This window comes from Macaca thibetana, chromosome 13, assembly GCF_024542745.1.
Source record: "Macaca thibetana thibetana isolate TM-01 chromosome 13, ASM2454274v1, whole genome shotgun sequence".
Classification (NCBI taxonomy): domain Eukaryota; kingdom Metazoa; phylum Chordata; class Mammalia; order Primates; family Cercopithecidae; genus Macaca; species Macaca thibetana.
The window spans coordinates 104,831,095-104,847,699 of NC_065590.1; the positions used below are offsets into that span (position 1 = coordinate 104,831,095).

The following is a 16,605-nucleotide window of genomic DNA, read 5'->3' on the forward strand; positions in this document are numbered from 1 at the left end:
TCTTTATAGTTGTATCAACAAGCTCTAACTTAGTGCCTGACACATATTATATAGCTAAAATGTTGTGTTTCATCAAATTCACATGAACTTAATATTTGGGCACAGTAGTGAATCTCTGATATTTCCATATTTAAATTTTCTTCTTTTTCTCTTTTAGACAGACAGGGTCTCTGTTGCTCAGGCTGGAATGCAGTGATGCAATCGTAGCTCACTGCGGCCTTGATCTCCTGGGCTCAAGCAATCAGCCTCAGCTTCCTGAGTAGCTGGGACTACAGGCAGGTGCCATCATACCTGGCTAACTTTTTAAATTTTTTTGTAGAGATGGGGTCTCACTATAATGCCCAGGCTGGTCTCAAACTCCTGGCCTCAAGTGATCCTACTGCCTCAGCCTCCCAAAGTGCTAGGACTACAAGCATGAGCCATTGTGCCAGGCCCATATTTAAATTTTTTTTTTTTTTTTTTTTTTTTTTTTTGAGACGGAGTCTCGCTCTGCCGCCCAGGCTGGAGTGCAGTGGCCGGATCTCAGCTCACTGCAAAGAATGACTATATTGACCAATCCTTCCATTTTTGTTTTATTTTCTCTTATAATGAAATGCTGACGGCAGTGCCTGACACTTAGTAAGGCTGAAAAAGGTGAGTTGAATGCTTTCTAATAAAGTGATGAAAAAATGAATGTGTCCACCTACGTACGTGAACTGGGGTATATAGGAGAGCAAAGAGAGTTTTCACCATGTCTGTTTCAAATAAAGTTTTCTTACATAGAAAGGAAACGAAACACAGAGACAGGAAAAAAGACAGAGGCAGAGGCAGGGAGAGTCTTGGAAACAAAGGAAAGAGAGAAGGCAGGGGAGGGTGAAACACTAAGCTGCACAGGGCGAAGAGAAAAGGGCGAGGCTGGCACCAAGCGAAAGGTGTGGGCTTACAGAACACTCGTTGGACTAATGTAAATGTAGGCTTCCATGTTGTCTGCTGAGGACTGGAACAGAGAATGGGGCACAGCCAAGTGTGCTTGCTGTGACCAGTCGCTCCTGCAGGAGAGTGGGCGTTTTAGGGCACAGCAAAAATCAGGACTTAGTTTTCCTGGTGGAGTAGAAGATGGGCACACAGCCTTCTGGGTCCCTGCTCTGATGACCACTAAGATGGGAAGAGAGATGCCCAGCTCCAGGCGGCTCTGTGAGTGTGTGAATCAAAGAAAGCTTTCACAGCCAACTCTATGAATCCACTAAGAATAATTGCACGGATTTGAGAACATCCGCTTCCCCTCCCCGCCATGCTACTAGAGGTTAGACAACTCAAAATACGCATGGGACAAAGTTCTTTTAAAGCATTACCTTGCTGAGAAAAACGATACTTCAGTGCTACTATTATCATTTGGAAAACTGTGCTTCATTTATGGGGTATTGTTCAAGCTGGGAGAATGTGACTATGTAAATTACCTCAAGAAATGTGTGCCCCACACTAATGAGATGTAAAGAGAGAGATTCTCGCAATGTTCACATTTTGTTGGACTTTGATAGGATCAGTTTGTGAACAATTGTGAGTCACCTAAAACTGATTATAAAAGTCTGAAAGCTGAGTATTAGAAATAATATACTGCTTTTCTTCCTCCGTTTTTTAGGAAACAAAGAGATTAGAGTTATTCAGGTTACATGAGCTTGTGATCTTCTCCATAGTAAGTAAAAGGAACTCCAGAGGCAATCAGAAGTCAAATGTCTCTACTCACATATATCCAATTACATGTGTTTTCATAAACACATATTTATTTGAATGTCTTTAGGTTGAAACACATCAGTTTTACTTCCAGTAACATATAAGTCATCATTAGGCACAAAGGAGACACATTTTCACAGAAGAATTTTGAGTTTATGTGTTGATGGAATCTTGTTTTGTGTTTTCCTGATATAAAGCCTTACTACTCCATTCTAGTGTTTCACAATAATATGTGGACTTGAGGCCAGGTTAAACAGCTTGGGAATGACTTCTAAGTCATTGATACACCAAACAGTATTGATGTTTTCTCGTTTGCTTTAAAGTTAATTAAAAGGACACAAGACATCAGCAGGCTGGTGGAAAATGATCTAGTGCCAAAGTAAGATTTGGGAATCTGACAAGTGAAAGATTATGATGACATGGAAAAAGTTTGTAATGGGACTGGATGTTTTAAAAAATCATTTTGGATGAAACTCTCCTCTCCTTTGTGAGTAAGAGTCTCTCTGTCATTTTTAACGATGGATCAGTCAGCACTAAGCAGAGCTGAAGAAAAACACGGGATTAATAGTTCAGATGCTCGAGGTTTGCAATGTCCTGAATACTTGCGATTTCACTAGAAAGACATCCAGGAGTGCCTCACACTAGTAAGTTCTGAGAAAGACTGTAAGAATGGCAGCATCCTCTAGTTGCGTATCTTGAGTGAAGGAGCAAATCTTCCTTTCCAAACACGAACCCCAACTCCCACCCCTGCCTGCACACATCACCATCCTGAACTGACTGGTGCACACTTAGGCTTCCTAGTCACAACCATGGCCTCCTGCCCACACCAGTTCAAACTGGAGTACTGGCTTGCCAGTCTACAGGCATCCATGGGGCTCTCCAGTGGCCTCTGACACGGGTCCCCACTGGCGGCTCACATGGGCCACGATGCATCTGGGGGAGATCATGGCCCAGGCTGCTGTCAGGTAGAGTCAGGATCTCCACACATTGATGGGTGCTCCGTCTTAGAGAAATTCTTAGTGCCAAGCCCCTGGAGAGGAACCCAAGCCTTTTGCTTTCATTAACAAGTCATGCCCCTGTTTAATAAACACCGAGTTAGCCGGGCACAGTGGCTCACGCCTGTAATCCCAGCACTTTGGGAGGCCGAGGCGGTTGGATCATGAGGTCAGGAGATCAAGACCAACCTGGCTAACATGGTGAAACTCCATCTCTACTAAAAATACAAAAAATTAGCCAGGTGTGGTGGCAGGTGCCTGTAATCCCAGCTACTCGGGAAGCTGAGGCAGGAGAATCACTTGAACCTGGGAGGCAGAGGTTGCAGTGAGCCGAGATCGTGCCACTGCACTCCAGCCTGGGAACACAGCAAGACTCAGTCTCAAAATAATAATAATAATAAAATAAATAAACACAGAGTTACCGTGGAGAGAGTGAGAGGACTGTTCCCGCGCACTGCAGGGCATGTGGCAGCCCTGGCTAACTTCAGTGAGGCTGCCACCTCCCACGAGAACATGCAGTGTCTTGTGCTTCTTGACACTGGGACCAGGAAGCTGCTGGTGGCACAGGGACTTGTGGAAGCTCATGTTTCCCTGAACACAGATTATCTTATTTTACTCCTCCCAGAACACAGGTGTGTGAATATGGATAACAGAATCTCGGCTGGGCGCGGTGGCTCAAGCCTGTAATCCCCGCACTTTGGGAGGCCGAGACGGGCGGATCACGAGGTCAGGAGATCGAGATCATCCTGACTGACACGGTGAAACCCCGTCTCTACTAAAAATACAAAAAAAAAAAAAAAAAAAAAAAAAAAAAAAAAAAAAAAAAAAACTAGCCTGGCGAGGTGGCGGGCACCTGTAGTCCCAGCTACTTGGGAGGCTGAGGCAGGAGAATGGCGTAAACCCAGGAGGCGGAGCTTGTAGTGAGCTGAGATCCGGTCACTGCACTCCAGCCTGGGCGACAGAGCGAGACTCCGTTTCAAAAAAACAGAAAAAAAAAAACAAAAAAAAGGATCTCAGGTATCTGTTTTTCAAGGTATTATTTGTCACATTACGTGTTTATGTTATCAAAGAAAAGTTCCCTTTGAATGAAAATTTGTAAAAGTTTATGCTGTTGTGGCATCTGGTAGATTATTATTGTAAGCCATTTGTTAAACTCAAACATTCCTCGTGCTGGAATATTTCGCTGACAGATCCACGCCAGAAGGATGTTCAGACTTGAGGCTTCATTGAATGGTCTCTCGTCGCCTTGCTTATCACATAAGTTTTCACTGTTTAAGTTTTCGTTTTTCTATCGTGTCTCTTCAGAAAGGATATGGTCCTGAGTATCAGGTCCAAATCCTCCCAGAATCTCCCATGTATGTGGTCCTCAGAGGCCCGTGATGGAGGCTCCTGGGAAATGTGTTCATGCCAGTGGTTTGCAAATCAAGTGTTTCTGTGTTTATTTCAGCCCCAAATTAAAAGCCAGGCTTAATCAGAGAACAAACTGGTCCTCACAGCCGAGCTTCGTTAGGGCACTAGGGGGTGAGCAAGTTAAGGATGTTTTGTGGATGTTTGCTTCTCCTAGTTTCCTGCTAGAATTAACCCCAGCTGTGAAGTTGGCTTTCTTCTCGGGTCCTCGTTGCGTAACTAAGTGGCGTGGACGCAGAGAATGAAGCCGATGTGAGCGAGAATGAAGGGCACAGGCATCCTCAATATCCCCTTTTGTGGCGGAGAGGGAGAGAGCAGAGTGGTTTTGCTTTACCAAAATTTGGAGCCCCTGTTTCTTTCCTCAGATGGCTCCCAAAGACATTCCCTTTACTTTCCTGGCCGTCTTCCCTCCTTGGGAGAGCAGAAGGAGGAGGGCAGTGCTTCGTGCTGTAGAAAGGACACATTTGTTCTTCCTTGAGCAGTCCCTGGAACCTTCTGGAGTGAATGCCTTTGAGCATCATGAGTGGCACATGCAGCTGTTGGCACGGCCAAGGGGAGAGTGGAGACAGGCGTGAAGCATTGGAATGGTAGGAATCTTAAAACCTGTCTCTGGGGGGAAATAAGTATGAACTCCATGATCCATCTGCAGAATAGCATGTATTTGGTGGGAATCTTGTGTACTGGTAATAGCAGATTTCTGCCGAATTTCGAAGCACTAACCCCAGGGCCTCCTCCTGGTGGGCCTGGGATGGGCCTGGCTTACGCCCCTGTGCAGGTGTCCCATCCACTTAAACTTCTGCCCCACACACGGTCCCCCGTCATGCCATCCTGTGGTTAGGAATGTTCAAATGCAATTTCATGATGCTTCCTACTTGAGCTGAGCAGGAAGAAATGACTCAGATCAGAAATCATTTTCAAAACCTCCAACGGTCACGACTTCACTGAAAAGCCTTGGAAGCAGAGACTCAGAGCAGAGCCATGGGTAAGGGTTGTGTGCGTTCTGCGTCGCTAAGACGGGAGGTCCCCTGATACTTGCATTGTTACTGGCCCGCCCTTGAAGCAGGGACGTTGCAGGTGGTTCCAATTGGCCCTGAAGGGTCCTCCAGCTTCCTGCAGAGAAACCTGGGAAGGAGGTGTTGGCCCAGCTGCTGTTGGCACTGCCCTGGGACTAAAGCGAGCATCATTTGTTTTCTGTGCACCAGGGGCATTGCCATGAGGAGCCTCTGGGGTGCTGGCCAGCCCTGCACACACCGGTGAGGCCCTGTGATGACCTGCCACAAAGAGGCAAGGCTCGCTCCTGACGCAGCGTGCTGTGTGGCGTCTCCAGGCCGAGGCCGCCCACCAGCTTCTCTTCACTAGAGGGATGCGTGGTGCCCTGGGGCAGCAGGAGGCAGCACCCGTTCCTGAAGTGTCTCTCCTCCCTGTGTCCCCACTGACCCCGAGGTACCACGGACAGAGTCCCACACACCCCTTTCTCACTCTCACTCCCCCTCTGTCTTCTCCAGGAGTTAATGACATTAGCCAGACAGCATTTCTAGAAAAAAACAAAACATCTGCTCCACTGCTCAAATACTAAGATGGAATATACCATGCCATATACAAAAATATCTTGATACTAATTACAAAGCTTCTGTTTATGTTTTTTAATTTCTTGAATAAAAGGAAAACCTTCAAAATGGAAATAGTTGTCACTGTGAATCACTTTTTTTCTGTTAAAAAAAATGATCTAAATGGGACTAGTGACCCTTTACCAAGAAGGCCAAGCATTGTTTAATAGAGAATCAGCCTATTTGGAATCAATTTCTTCTTCCACTTGTTTTAAAAGGCACTCTTTCCTCTTGCCTCTTAAATAGCTTTTGTTTCAGGAGCAGTGACAGGAGGAAGTTTAGCTGCACCTCAGGTGACTTTTATAGCAAAGCTTCTCAACCACCCAGGGCTTCCATTTGACTGGCTCTGGCTTGGTTTATAGGCACCTCCTTGAAAAATAGAATAAAATTGTCTATATTTTCTATATTTATCCTGCTGAGTTTTTAAAATGTAACTCTGCTTTTGAGTTGCTTGATTGTATGTATTTGGGTTGCCAGCCTTTGGAATCTCTCTCTCTCTCTGGCTTTATTATTCTCCCTCTTTCTCTGCCTCTCTCTCCTCCTCCGTCCCCAGCCTCTCTCTCTCTAGCTTTTTTATTCTCTCTCTTTCTCTGCCTTTATTCCTCTGCCTCTCTCCGTCTGTCTGTCTCTCTCTGCTACCTCCCGTCCCCTCTCTCTCTGTCTACATCCTCTGCCTCTCTCCCTCTGTCTCTCTCTGCTACCTCCCATCCCCTCTCTCTCTGTCTGTGTCCTCCGTCTCTCTCTCTGTCTCTGTCCCTGTCTCTCCCTGCACCTCCTCTGCCCCCCACCCCCATCCCGCCGCCACACTCTCCACATTGCCTTTGGGTTAGGTTTCCGTCCCCCATAATGCAAAGCGCTGATGCTCTGGGAGAATCTCTTGCAACAGCTGGGTGGCAGAAGAAGCTGTCTGGCTCTGTGGCCTCACAGCATAGAATTTACTGAGTGGACAGCACCCAGCAGAGCCAATGGTTCTCAGGAGACCTCTTGTTCCAGGTATATTGCCCTTGTTCCGTGTCCCTGGCTTCAATGCAGCATGAGACCAGTTTCCTCTGCCTGGAATGCCCTTCCTCATCCATCTCTTCCCACCGGATCATACTCGGGCTTCAGAGCTCTGCTCCTGGCTCCTCTGTCTCAGCTTCCTCTTTCCTGAGCTCCTATCACATCTGCTCCGAAGCCTCAGCACCCTTTAGTATCACAGACTGTGATCAGGAAAAGACGGATCATAGATTTCACACCATCCAGCATCTCTCCTAATTCAGGGATTCTCCGGAAATCTTTCCTGGTGTTCACCTGCTGATCCGGTCTCTGCCTGAATACCTAGATTGAAGCAGAGATCACCGCCTAAAAGAAAAGAACATCACTTTTAAGTGCACGTTATTGATCTCATTTATACACACTGAATGCTTCTCTGTCCGGAATGTTAGCTTCTTGAGGACAGGGACTATTGTATAATATAATGTAATATAATGTCTTCTGCAGTACCCTGCCCGAGGCTCTGCACACACTATTGCTTTCAACAGATACTTAATTGATTTCTTCTACAAGATAAACAGTAAAATGAGCATCAGATGACACTTGAGTATTAATGGGCTGAATGTTTATTCCTAGTGACATGTGACTTAGATACCCTCAGCCTCCCCAGTAAAAAGAACAGGCAGAAAGTGAAACAGATTTAACTTGGTTTTGGTCTCGTGTAGAATGAGGTAATTTCGACTTCGCCGTCTCGCTTCTCTTTCCTCCTTCCGTTCACGTCTCGAATGGCAATGCAGTCTCCAGCGTGTGTTCAGTGGCTTCAGCTGAGCCTTGCTGGGCTGCCTGGCCTCAGATGAACTGCATCAGGCATGGGCATCAGACGCGGCTTCTGGGTGATGCTGTGCTGAGCTCAAGTCAAAATTCATCTGATCTCAGTCCCTGCCAACTCTCTTCCCCCATTCTTTCTAAATTGAAACCATCCTAAGATATGCAACAAGGACAACCAGGCTTTTGTTGTGCTGGGGGCCTGGCATAAGCTGAGAGGATGCCAGGGGCTCCCCTTACCACAGGGCTCCCCTCGGATGGCCAGTTGCTTTCTAAGTCTAGTCAAGTGACTGGGGCACCACCCGTGAGTCGCTCACTGTCACCAGTGCCCAACCATGCTTGTCTCTCGGCCGTTCTCATCTTCCTCATTCCTCAGGGTCTGAGCTGTCACTATAATTTAATATTTTCCACTGACAGGAGAAGGTATCTTATAGAATCCAGATTGGTTTTTTTTTTTTTCTCTTCCTCTTTACTCTTCTCTGTATTCATGCCACTACTTTTTAAAGCATGACCATCCAATTACACTGAAAGCGGGGGGCCCTGTCCTGCCCCCCATGCTGGTGACCGTTGCCTTCCCATGGCCGATGCGATCCAGAAGCGTCCCTCAGAGGCATGCCAAGCACGGAGCAGGCGGGCATTCTTGGAACTGGGCATGAACAAGCCTGAGTTCCTTCCAAGGATCTCGTCCCACATCTTTCCTTCTGCTTTGTGCATTTTCAAAACCGTCTGACTCCAGAGGAGCCGGAAGGAGGGAGGGGGCCGGTCTTGTGCCTGGGGGTTGTGTCCACCTCCTGCCCCAGGCCGAGGGGCAGATGCTTCCCGGAAGGGCCAGGGCAGCCTCAGGCGGAAGCTTTGGCCCTGCCCACCTAAGGGACACAGACACACCATCTTATACCAGTTACTACTTCCTCGAGGGTGTGTTTTGTTCCCCGGGGACCCCCTCAGGCCCCTCACCTGGAAGCTTCGTCCTTCTAAGCTCCACCTCCTTAGCTCCGAAGGAAGCCCAGCTCCACCTGTGTAGAAGCAGTGCTCACCGTCACCCTCCACGCCCTGCTCCTGCAGACCTGCCTCTAACCGAGGGCGCTCTGTCCTCACAGGAGCACAGTCTCGGGGGGAATGGGGAATGAGGTCCTCTCTCTACCTGCAGTACCTGGGCGCTGGGGACAGAGCTCTGCAACCCTCACCCTTCCTTTCTCCTTAGTGCACTTGGCAGGCTCCCCTAAGAACACACAGGCATTTTCGTTCCCTCCTCAGTGCTGTTCTTGTTCTTTTTCTTATTCCTCAGCCCTTTGGATTACAGAGAAGACGGACACAGCTGCCATAGTAAATGCCCCATGAGGCAGTGGTACCTGATGTCAATGGCGCTTTTGAGGCTTCACCTCCCGGAGCCACTAAGCTGGGATCCTCTGGCTCCTGGAGCTGCTAAGTTGGGATCCTCCACCTCTGGATGCCTCCAGGGTGGCTGTCTTGGCCCCAACTCTAGAGCCTCTATCTTCTCGATCCTGCCTCTATGACTTCAGATTTACTCTGTAAGCAGAATTTGCAAATGAAACAGAAACATGCAAGACAGAGGAAAATGTTCTTTTGCAGAGTGTGTTTCAGGGAAAAGAGCGTGCCCTGGTTCCCTATCTCACCGATTTCCACAGATCCGTTCCTCTCCTATCCCACTCTCCTTATCCCAAATGTCTTTCTGATTGCTCTGTGTATAGTCTTGGGGTTAAAATAAATTAGGGAGAATAGTTTGTCAGATACAATTTATCCAATACGTCTGATTTCATGGAAGCAAACTTGCTTGTGATATCGGGATGTAGAACCACTTTGTCTGTTTTAAATTTACAAACATACACTTTGCTCTGTGTGTGACTTGAGCACAGTGTTCTCAGTGTGGCTTCCCGAGGCTGGACCATGAGGGCCACACAGACGGCTGTGTCTGTGCACCTGTCCCGGAGGGCCCCGAGCTGAGCCCCGACAGGGTTGGGAGGCTGTAACCGCGTGCTGGCGAACCGCCTCTGGGTTTGCAGTGTCCTGTCCAGAAACCGTGTCACTGCTGCGGGCAACATGGAGTCCTTACATCCACAAGAAAATAAAAGATAGCAAAGGAAATCAAAGTGGGGAATTTTCCCAACATTTCTTTCCATAGCCAAGCGTTACGTCTTTTGTGCATTTCACAAGGACTTTTTCTCATTTCAGGTTTGTTTTCATGTAAGGTTTGGGAGTAGAATTGCTATCCCAAACCAAGGAGGCAGCAGGCCAGCCTGAGCGGCACCGACTCAGCTTCAGGAAAGGCTGTGCAGGGCAGCCTTCAGTCTTTCCTAAGCCACTGTCCCCAGAGCTGCAGGCCCCTGCACCTGCCCCCAGTCACTCTGCAGGAATTCTCACATCTGAGGACAGCAGAGCTTCCACCTGCCCTACTCGCTGCCCCTTTTGCCTGGGAAGATTCCTTCCCGCTGCACACCAACAGAGGGAAGCAGAGCCCACACAGCTGAGGCTCGGGCTCAGAGAGCAGCGCCCTGGATGGGCAGCCCCACCCGCTCCTTTCAGCCCGGGGCACAGCCACCCGCCCCGCCCTGCACCTGCGGCTATCCAGCCCTTCTCTGCACTCTTAGAATCACACTCTCACATCTCGTGAGATGCTCCGGAGAAAGCTAGGCTGCGAATAGAAATACTAAAAATTATCAAATACTCTGTGAGACAGTGACTTTTAGATTCTTTTCAGACCTGGTCATGTGGGCTCTTCTAGTGCAAGAGCTGGTGCCTGGGGGCACAGGGTCCGTGGGTCGGGGAGCCAGGCTGGCTCGGCGGCTGCACGTGGCGATGGAGACTGCTGTCCACCTGCAACGGCACCCAGCCTCCGCGGTGCAGAATCTGACCTTGCACACAGGCCGGGCCACCGGGACTCAGAACCCGTCACGCACCCCGTCTCCTCAGAACGGAGCGGCTTCCTCTGGTTTGTCTCCTTAGCAAATATGTCGCTTTTGATTTTCACCTTCCAGTTTGTGTGATGAGCTTCCTCAGGACAAAGACCGGAACACTTTCCTGTTGGTCAGTCTCCTGCCTCCCATCCCCAAGAGTCACCTCTTCCATTTCCGCGGGGAGTAAAGGCCTCTAGATTAAATCTTCTTCTGAAGTCATGGGCATGGGGCTTCAGTTCCAGCTCCAACCTGTAAAATCATGGGCTTATCTAGCTAATTGTCCTGAACCCAGAACATGTTCATTTTATATCATAAAGAGATTTAAGCTCAAATCACAAATCACTGATTTCATAGTCAGGAGGCAGAAAGGCTGTACCGTGGCCTTGTAGCTAAAACCCAGAATCACAACCCTTTTTTTTCTGATTTTTTTCATCATTCTCGCTTCTTACCCTGCTTCTGTGCCTTGTCTCAGGGTTCTCAGCCTAGGAGAGTTTCATGTGGCTCTGGGTTCTTCCTTAGGTAAAAGCATAGTTTGTACTGAGTTTCATTTTTTGCCTAGCCTTCTCCTTACATAATCTAAATTGATTCTTATAACGGCCCTAGAAGGCGAGTGGGCTGGTGTTGTCAATGTTTTATCTTTTTCCTCTTTCTCTAATGGAGGAAGTGGTTGTGCTGTGAAGTTCATACAGCTAAGAACTAGCAGAATAGTAATTTAAATCTGGACATTCTTTTGCTAGTTCTGGGCATTTCTTTTGAGCCAGTGTTTCTCAGCCCTGGCTGCACATCAGGATCACCAGGGGGCCTTCAAAAAACTACTGATGCCTGAGCCTCACCCCAGACCCATTGGATCAGTGTCTCTGCAGGCAGGGGTCAGTGCTTTTTCAGAGGCCCCAGGTAACTGGAATATGCAACCAGGTCCAGGCATCTTTAAACCATGTTCTTTTCCTGCCTCTGTGTCAGAGTATGTGGGCGTGTGTGGACTGGGAGCATGGACGCTAACAAAACGCTGTCGTTTTAGCCTGTAGTTCTTCCACTTGGCTGGCACATGTGATGAGCAATTAAGTTTTAATGACTCTCTTCATTGTTATCTTTATGCCCACACCAGTGTTGTATTTCCTTAAAATGTAAGTCCTTTAATTATACAGACTGCATGAGTGTAACATGTTCTTGCTATTACATAGCATGTGATAAAGCACACAGCACCCTAGCTTTTGAGATGAGGTCACCCAGCGACTTCAGACTTGCCCAAATAAAGAACCTTTTTAAAAACGAAAGCAGACAAAGGCCTCGCTCCTCAGATGGAAGTGGAAGCCAGGGCTCTGGGCCTTTTCCAGCTCCCTCTCCTTGCAGATAAACACTTGCTCCATCAGAGGCTGGGGGTGACCATGGGGCCCTCAGATATACAGAGCACAGTTCCAAGACAAGGTTCTAGACGTGAAACTAGAAATTCTGACTTTCTCTACGGCTTCTCTGCCCGTGTCCTGCAATTTGTGGCTGTGTGGCTGACATCATGAGCTCGTGTGGCAGCGTTGTGATGCCGAGTTGCCAAGGCCAGTGTCAGAACGTAAATACCCGGACTCCCACTGGGGATCCCAGCCCTGCTATGGGGAGGTCTTCCCCAGGGAGCACATTTCCTCTCAGCACACACTCCTCTCCTTCCTCCACCTCCTGGGATCTGCCTCCCGGGATCCTGCCCTTGCTGTCAGGGCTGAAGTGAAGCCCTGTTTATACCGTGACACAGGTGAGCTGGAGTTTGGGGATTTCTGACTGTGGCTATTAACTGGATCCACATCTAAATCACTTAAAATAATCTCTTCAGACAATACTAAGAAACTCACCTAATGTCTCAGATATCAAATGCTTTAAAGTATCAGTCATGCACTCACCCCATTTAGAGAGGATTTTGGTTCTATTCCACTTAGCCTGTTTTTATTGCATGGGTGGTACCAGTGAGGGGGAGTTACACTTGTTTGCAGAACATCAAGCAGTGGTACAAGGGCTCTTCTTATTTCAGTCTTACAGAAGGAAGACTGTTCAAGTTAACACAGCAATTGGCAGGTTGTTATGTTTTTCCATGATTGTTACCATAGGCTGTTGCTCTATGCTTACATATTTGCAGATATTTTTATGTAAGCCCAACTTTTCTATAAGATATTTGTAAAACTTAGCTCACTATATGAAACTCGACAGGCCTGAAAAAATGATAATCAGCTAATTAAAAGTTGTTTTTAATTAAGAGTATGAACCACTATACTACTACCATGCTTGAAGTATGGGGTAAAATAGTAAAAGCCTAAAAATGGTAAATAAGGAAGCTTGAGTGCATTTAAATAAAGCTTTCTGGCCAACATGCAATAGAGCTTCAAAGTATATGGCAGTGTGATTAATAGAGGACAGTCCCCCCTTAGCCAGACAGAACCACCTACTGGGATTTTCTCAGGGTTAAGAGACAGGCATCACCCTCTGTGGTCTTCAGTCTTACTCTGCCGTCAGCGGAAATTTCTGTCTGCCCAGACAAGTGTCATCATGGGCTCTGTTTGATGATAAGGAATCTTGACCTACCGCTGACATCATGAGCCACAGAAGCCTGGAGAAAAGCTACTTAATATGCAAGCCTGTGGCTTATATTGAAGGGTAGAACATTTTTAAAACGATAATTATCTTGGAGAAAATAACTTTTATTATTAAGTAGCTTTGAGTTAAGAAGCTATCGAAGAATATAAGCCTGGCATTCCTGAGACTGAACTGAATGGGTTATATTGTTCTCTAGCAAGGAGGTGTTCAAGCTGAACATGTGTATGTGGCTCTAGTCTGATAAAAATCCAAAGTGTAACTCATTGTAAAATTAACCTGATAACTGATAGTCTAGATCAGCACTGTCTAGTATCAATATAATGCAAGTGGAAGAATTACATATGTGATATTACATTTTCCAGTAAATGTTAAACGTAATTTAAAGAACCAGATGGAATTAATTTTAATAATATAGCTATCTAACCTAAATATTATATCAACAAGCAATCCATACGTAATGATTAATGAGACGTTTTATATTGTTTTCATGCTGTGATCAAATCTTGTGTGTATTTTACATTTATGGCACATTTCCAGGTAAACTGCACACAAGGCTGGTGCACGCCCTGCTCTTCTCATGGGTGTGGAGAACCCAGATAAGAGAAACACTTTGCTCAATTCTTCCCAATACTTTGCTCTGTCTAGGCATATGATGGTCTAATTTTTTAAAAGTTCATTTTAATTGCATTGAGGTTTGAGTGTGGTATTTGAGAGTGCTTGCTGAGAAATTAGATGGTCAGGATTCCAATCAAACCCTACTATTGACAAACTAGGTGATGTTAGGCCAGTGACGTACCTTCCCAGGGCCTCATTTCTGTGATCTGTGAAACTGATGTTGTCATGTATCTACCTGGTCATGAGAATTAAATGACAATTCATATTTAGTACTTAGCACATAGTCTGTGTGTTTAGGTCATTATAAATATATCTTCCCTGTCTCTAGAAATGAACTATAGGGTGTCAGCAAATGAGACCAGATGATCTATCTAGGGATAAATCTGATGTCTGTTTGAAGAAGCCAAAAAAGGGGACAAGTAAATATTCTAGAATGATCTGTGTACCCCACCAGAGAGTTCCTAATGTCAGCCCTTGTGTTTAGCTATTACTCTATTTAAATCTCCAGTAGGTTAAATTCCAAATTTCAGACTGAGCTGTAGAGTTAGTCGGGCTTAATAGAGTTTGAGTTTCATTGCTATTACAATTTCCATGGAAAGGCGAGTGCTTCTCTTCTGCCAAAAATGTGGTGATATCCACACAGAAATAACTACAACTTTATCTAAAAGACTATGTGAAGTAACTATTAATTAACTAGAGTATCCATATGAATTTAAAAGACCCAGCTCTTACTGAGAAATAAAGCTGGATTTCAGAGGTCAAAAGGAGACTCTTAAAGATGATCTAATCCATTATCCTCATTTTGCAAATGAGAAAGTCACTCTGTGCTCCTGAAATTGCCACTTGCCCATCTTCAGTAAACACAGTATTTATATTTTTTCAATGATTTATTTTTTAAAAAAGACTGGGACTGACTCATGCTAGTTAATTTTCTGTAAATCACTTACTTTGGAGTATTTGAACAGGTCTTACGTCCAGAATTTTGCGCCAGAATGCTGGTGATGCTTAACAAAATGTTAAAAAGATGATGGTCCTGATGTTAAATAACTTTGTACAGTCAGTTTTTTCAACACTTAAAAATTTAATACCTAAAGTCTTATAAGCTACTTGAGGATTATCTGAATTTTTAAAAAGGATGTTTTTTTGTTTCTCTTCTTTTTTTTAGATGGAGTTTCGCTCTTGTTGCCCAGGTTGGAGTGCAAAGGCACAATCTCCGCTCACTGCAACCTCTGCCTCCCAGATTCAAGTGATTCTCCTGCCTCAGCATCCGGAGTATCTGGGATTACAGGCATCACCACCACGCCTGGCTAATTTTCCATTTTTAGCAGAGACGGGGTTTCTCCATGTTGGTCAGGCTGGTCTTGAACTCCCGACCTCAGGTGATCCGCCCGCCTCGGCCTCAAAGCAATGGCAATTTTAGATGAAATCTATGTGTGTGTGTGTGTCTGTGTGTGTGTGTGTGTGTGTGTGTGTGTGTGTGTATCTGTGTCTCCCTCTCTTAGGTGATGATAACAGAATGGGAAATAGAACTTAGCGACATTGCTTTGACACTAAGTCTCTTCCACTCCCTGCCTTCGGGATTTTGTGCACCCTTCCCGCCTTCTGCAGGTGGCCTTCCAAGTGCAGGTGGGTGGGGAGGGAAGCCTGCCATGGCCTGGCATAGTTCTCCAAAGCCAATGCCTGGCACTTTAGGTAGATGTGTTGCTGGCACTCTTGGCCACAGATGATCTCTCCTGCTGTGCCCAAGTGTAGCAAACTATGTGGGGCCACTTAAACCCATTAGACCATTTATTCTTGACTCACAATAGGCAAGCACACTTTAACCCGAGTAGAAACTAAATTTATTGTCATTTTCAGTCGTAAAGTAAAATCCCAAGACCAGACATTCTCATAAAAGTTTTCTAATGGGTTCTATGTTTTATTTTTTTCAATTTGTTAGAAATCATTGGAAACTTGATATCTGCATTACTTCTTTTAAAAGCGTACATTTATTTCGTTTGATTTTAAATGATCTAAGATGCTCTCCACATTTTAGTAATGAATGACATTGTCCTGGGAGAGTCATCAATTCTATCCACAAAAGAGAAAGTTTCTGTGTGTGAGCAAAAGCATGTCACAAATGCTAAATGTTTCCTTTTAGAAGAATGAAGAACAGGCCAGGCACAGTAATCCCACACCTGTAATCCCAGCACTTTGGGAGGTCGAGGTGGGTGGATCACGAGATCAGGAGTTTGAGACCAGCCTGACCAACATAGTAAAACCCCATCTCTACTAAAAATACAAAAATTAGCCGGATGTGGTGGCAGGTGCCTGTAGTCCCAGCTACTCTTGAGGCTGAGGCAGGAGTATCACTCGAATCTGGGAGGCAGAAGTTGCAGTGAGATGAGATCACACCACTGCACTCCAGCCTGGGTGACAGAGTGAGAGTCCATCTTGAAGAAGAAGGAGAATGAAGAAAGAACAAAGAATTGGAGTATTGGAGGGCCTGAGAAACTGGAGGTCAGCCTGGAGCAGCAGAAAGCACCCTTGAGTTGGGAAGAGCTGGTTTTGAACCCCTGCTAGGGGAGCTCCAGCTCTGTGTCTCCAGGAGTTAGGCAGCATCTTGAACCGACGTGCAGGGAAATAATAATGCCAACTTTGAGGATTAAGAGAGATACTGAACCTGCAGTGTCTGACCTAGCGTGTAGCTTCTCAGCTAGATAGTCGGTAATGGGAGTGGTTGACATGTGTGCTGCTCTTACCATGAAGATCCCTGCTTCTCTCTCATCAGGAACGTGTCACAGAATAGAAAGTATGGCTTCTAGGCAGGATTGGGAAGACCCAGAAAGGGGAGGGCATTCCAGGTAGAGGTAAAGAAATATGCAAAGTTGAAAGCATAGAAGAATTTCATGTTTCATTTTTCCTCCCACAGAACTGCTAAAATTGGAACGAATATGGTTAGTGGGTAGAAAAAGTTGAATTAATGTTCCAAAGGAATTATTGTCCTTT

The 16,605-nt window shown here is 46.0% G+C and overlaps 1 protein-coding gene across 21 annotated transcripts in view; it reads left to right on the forward strand.

The window, feature by feature from the left end:
• Window positions 1-16,605, forward strand: part of MYT1L (myelin transcription factor 1 like) — a 536,335-nt gene that overhangs the window by 29,930 nt on the left and 489,800 nt on the right. The window lies entirely within an intron of this gene.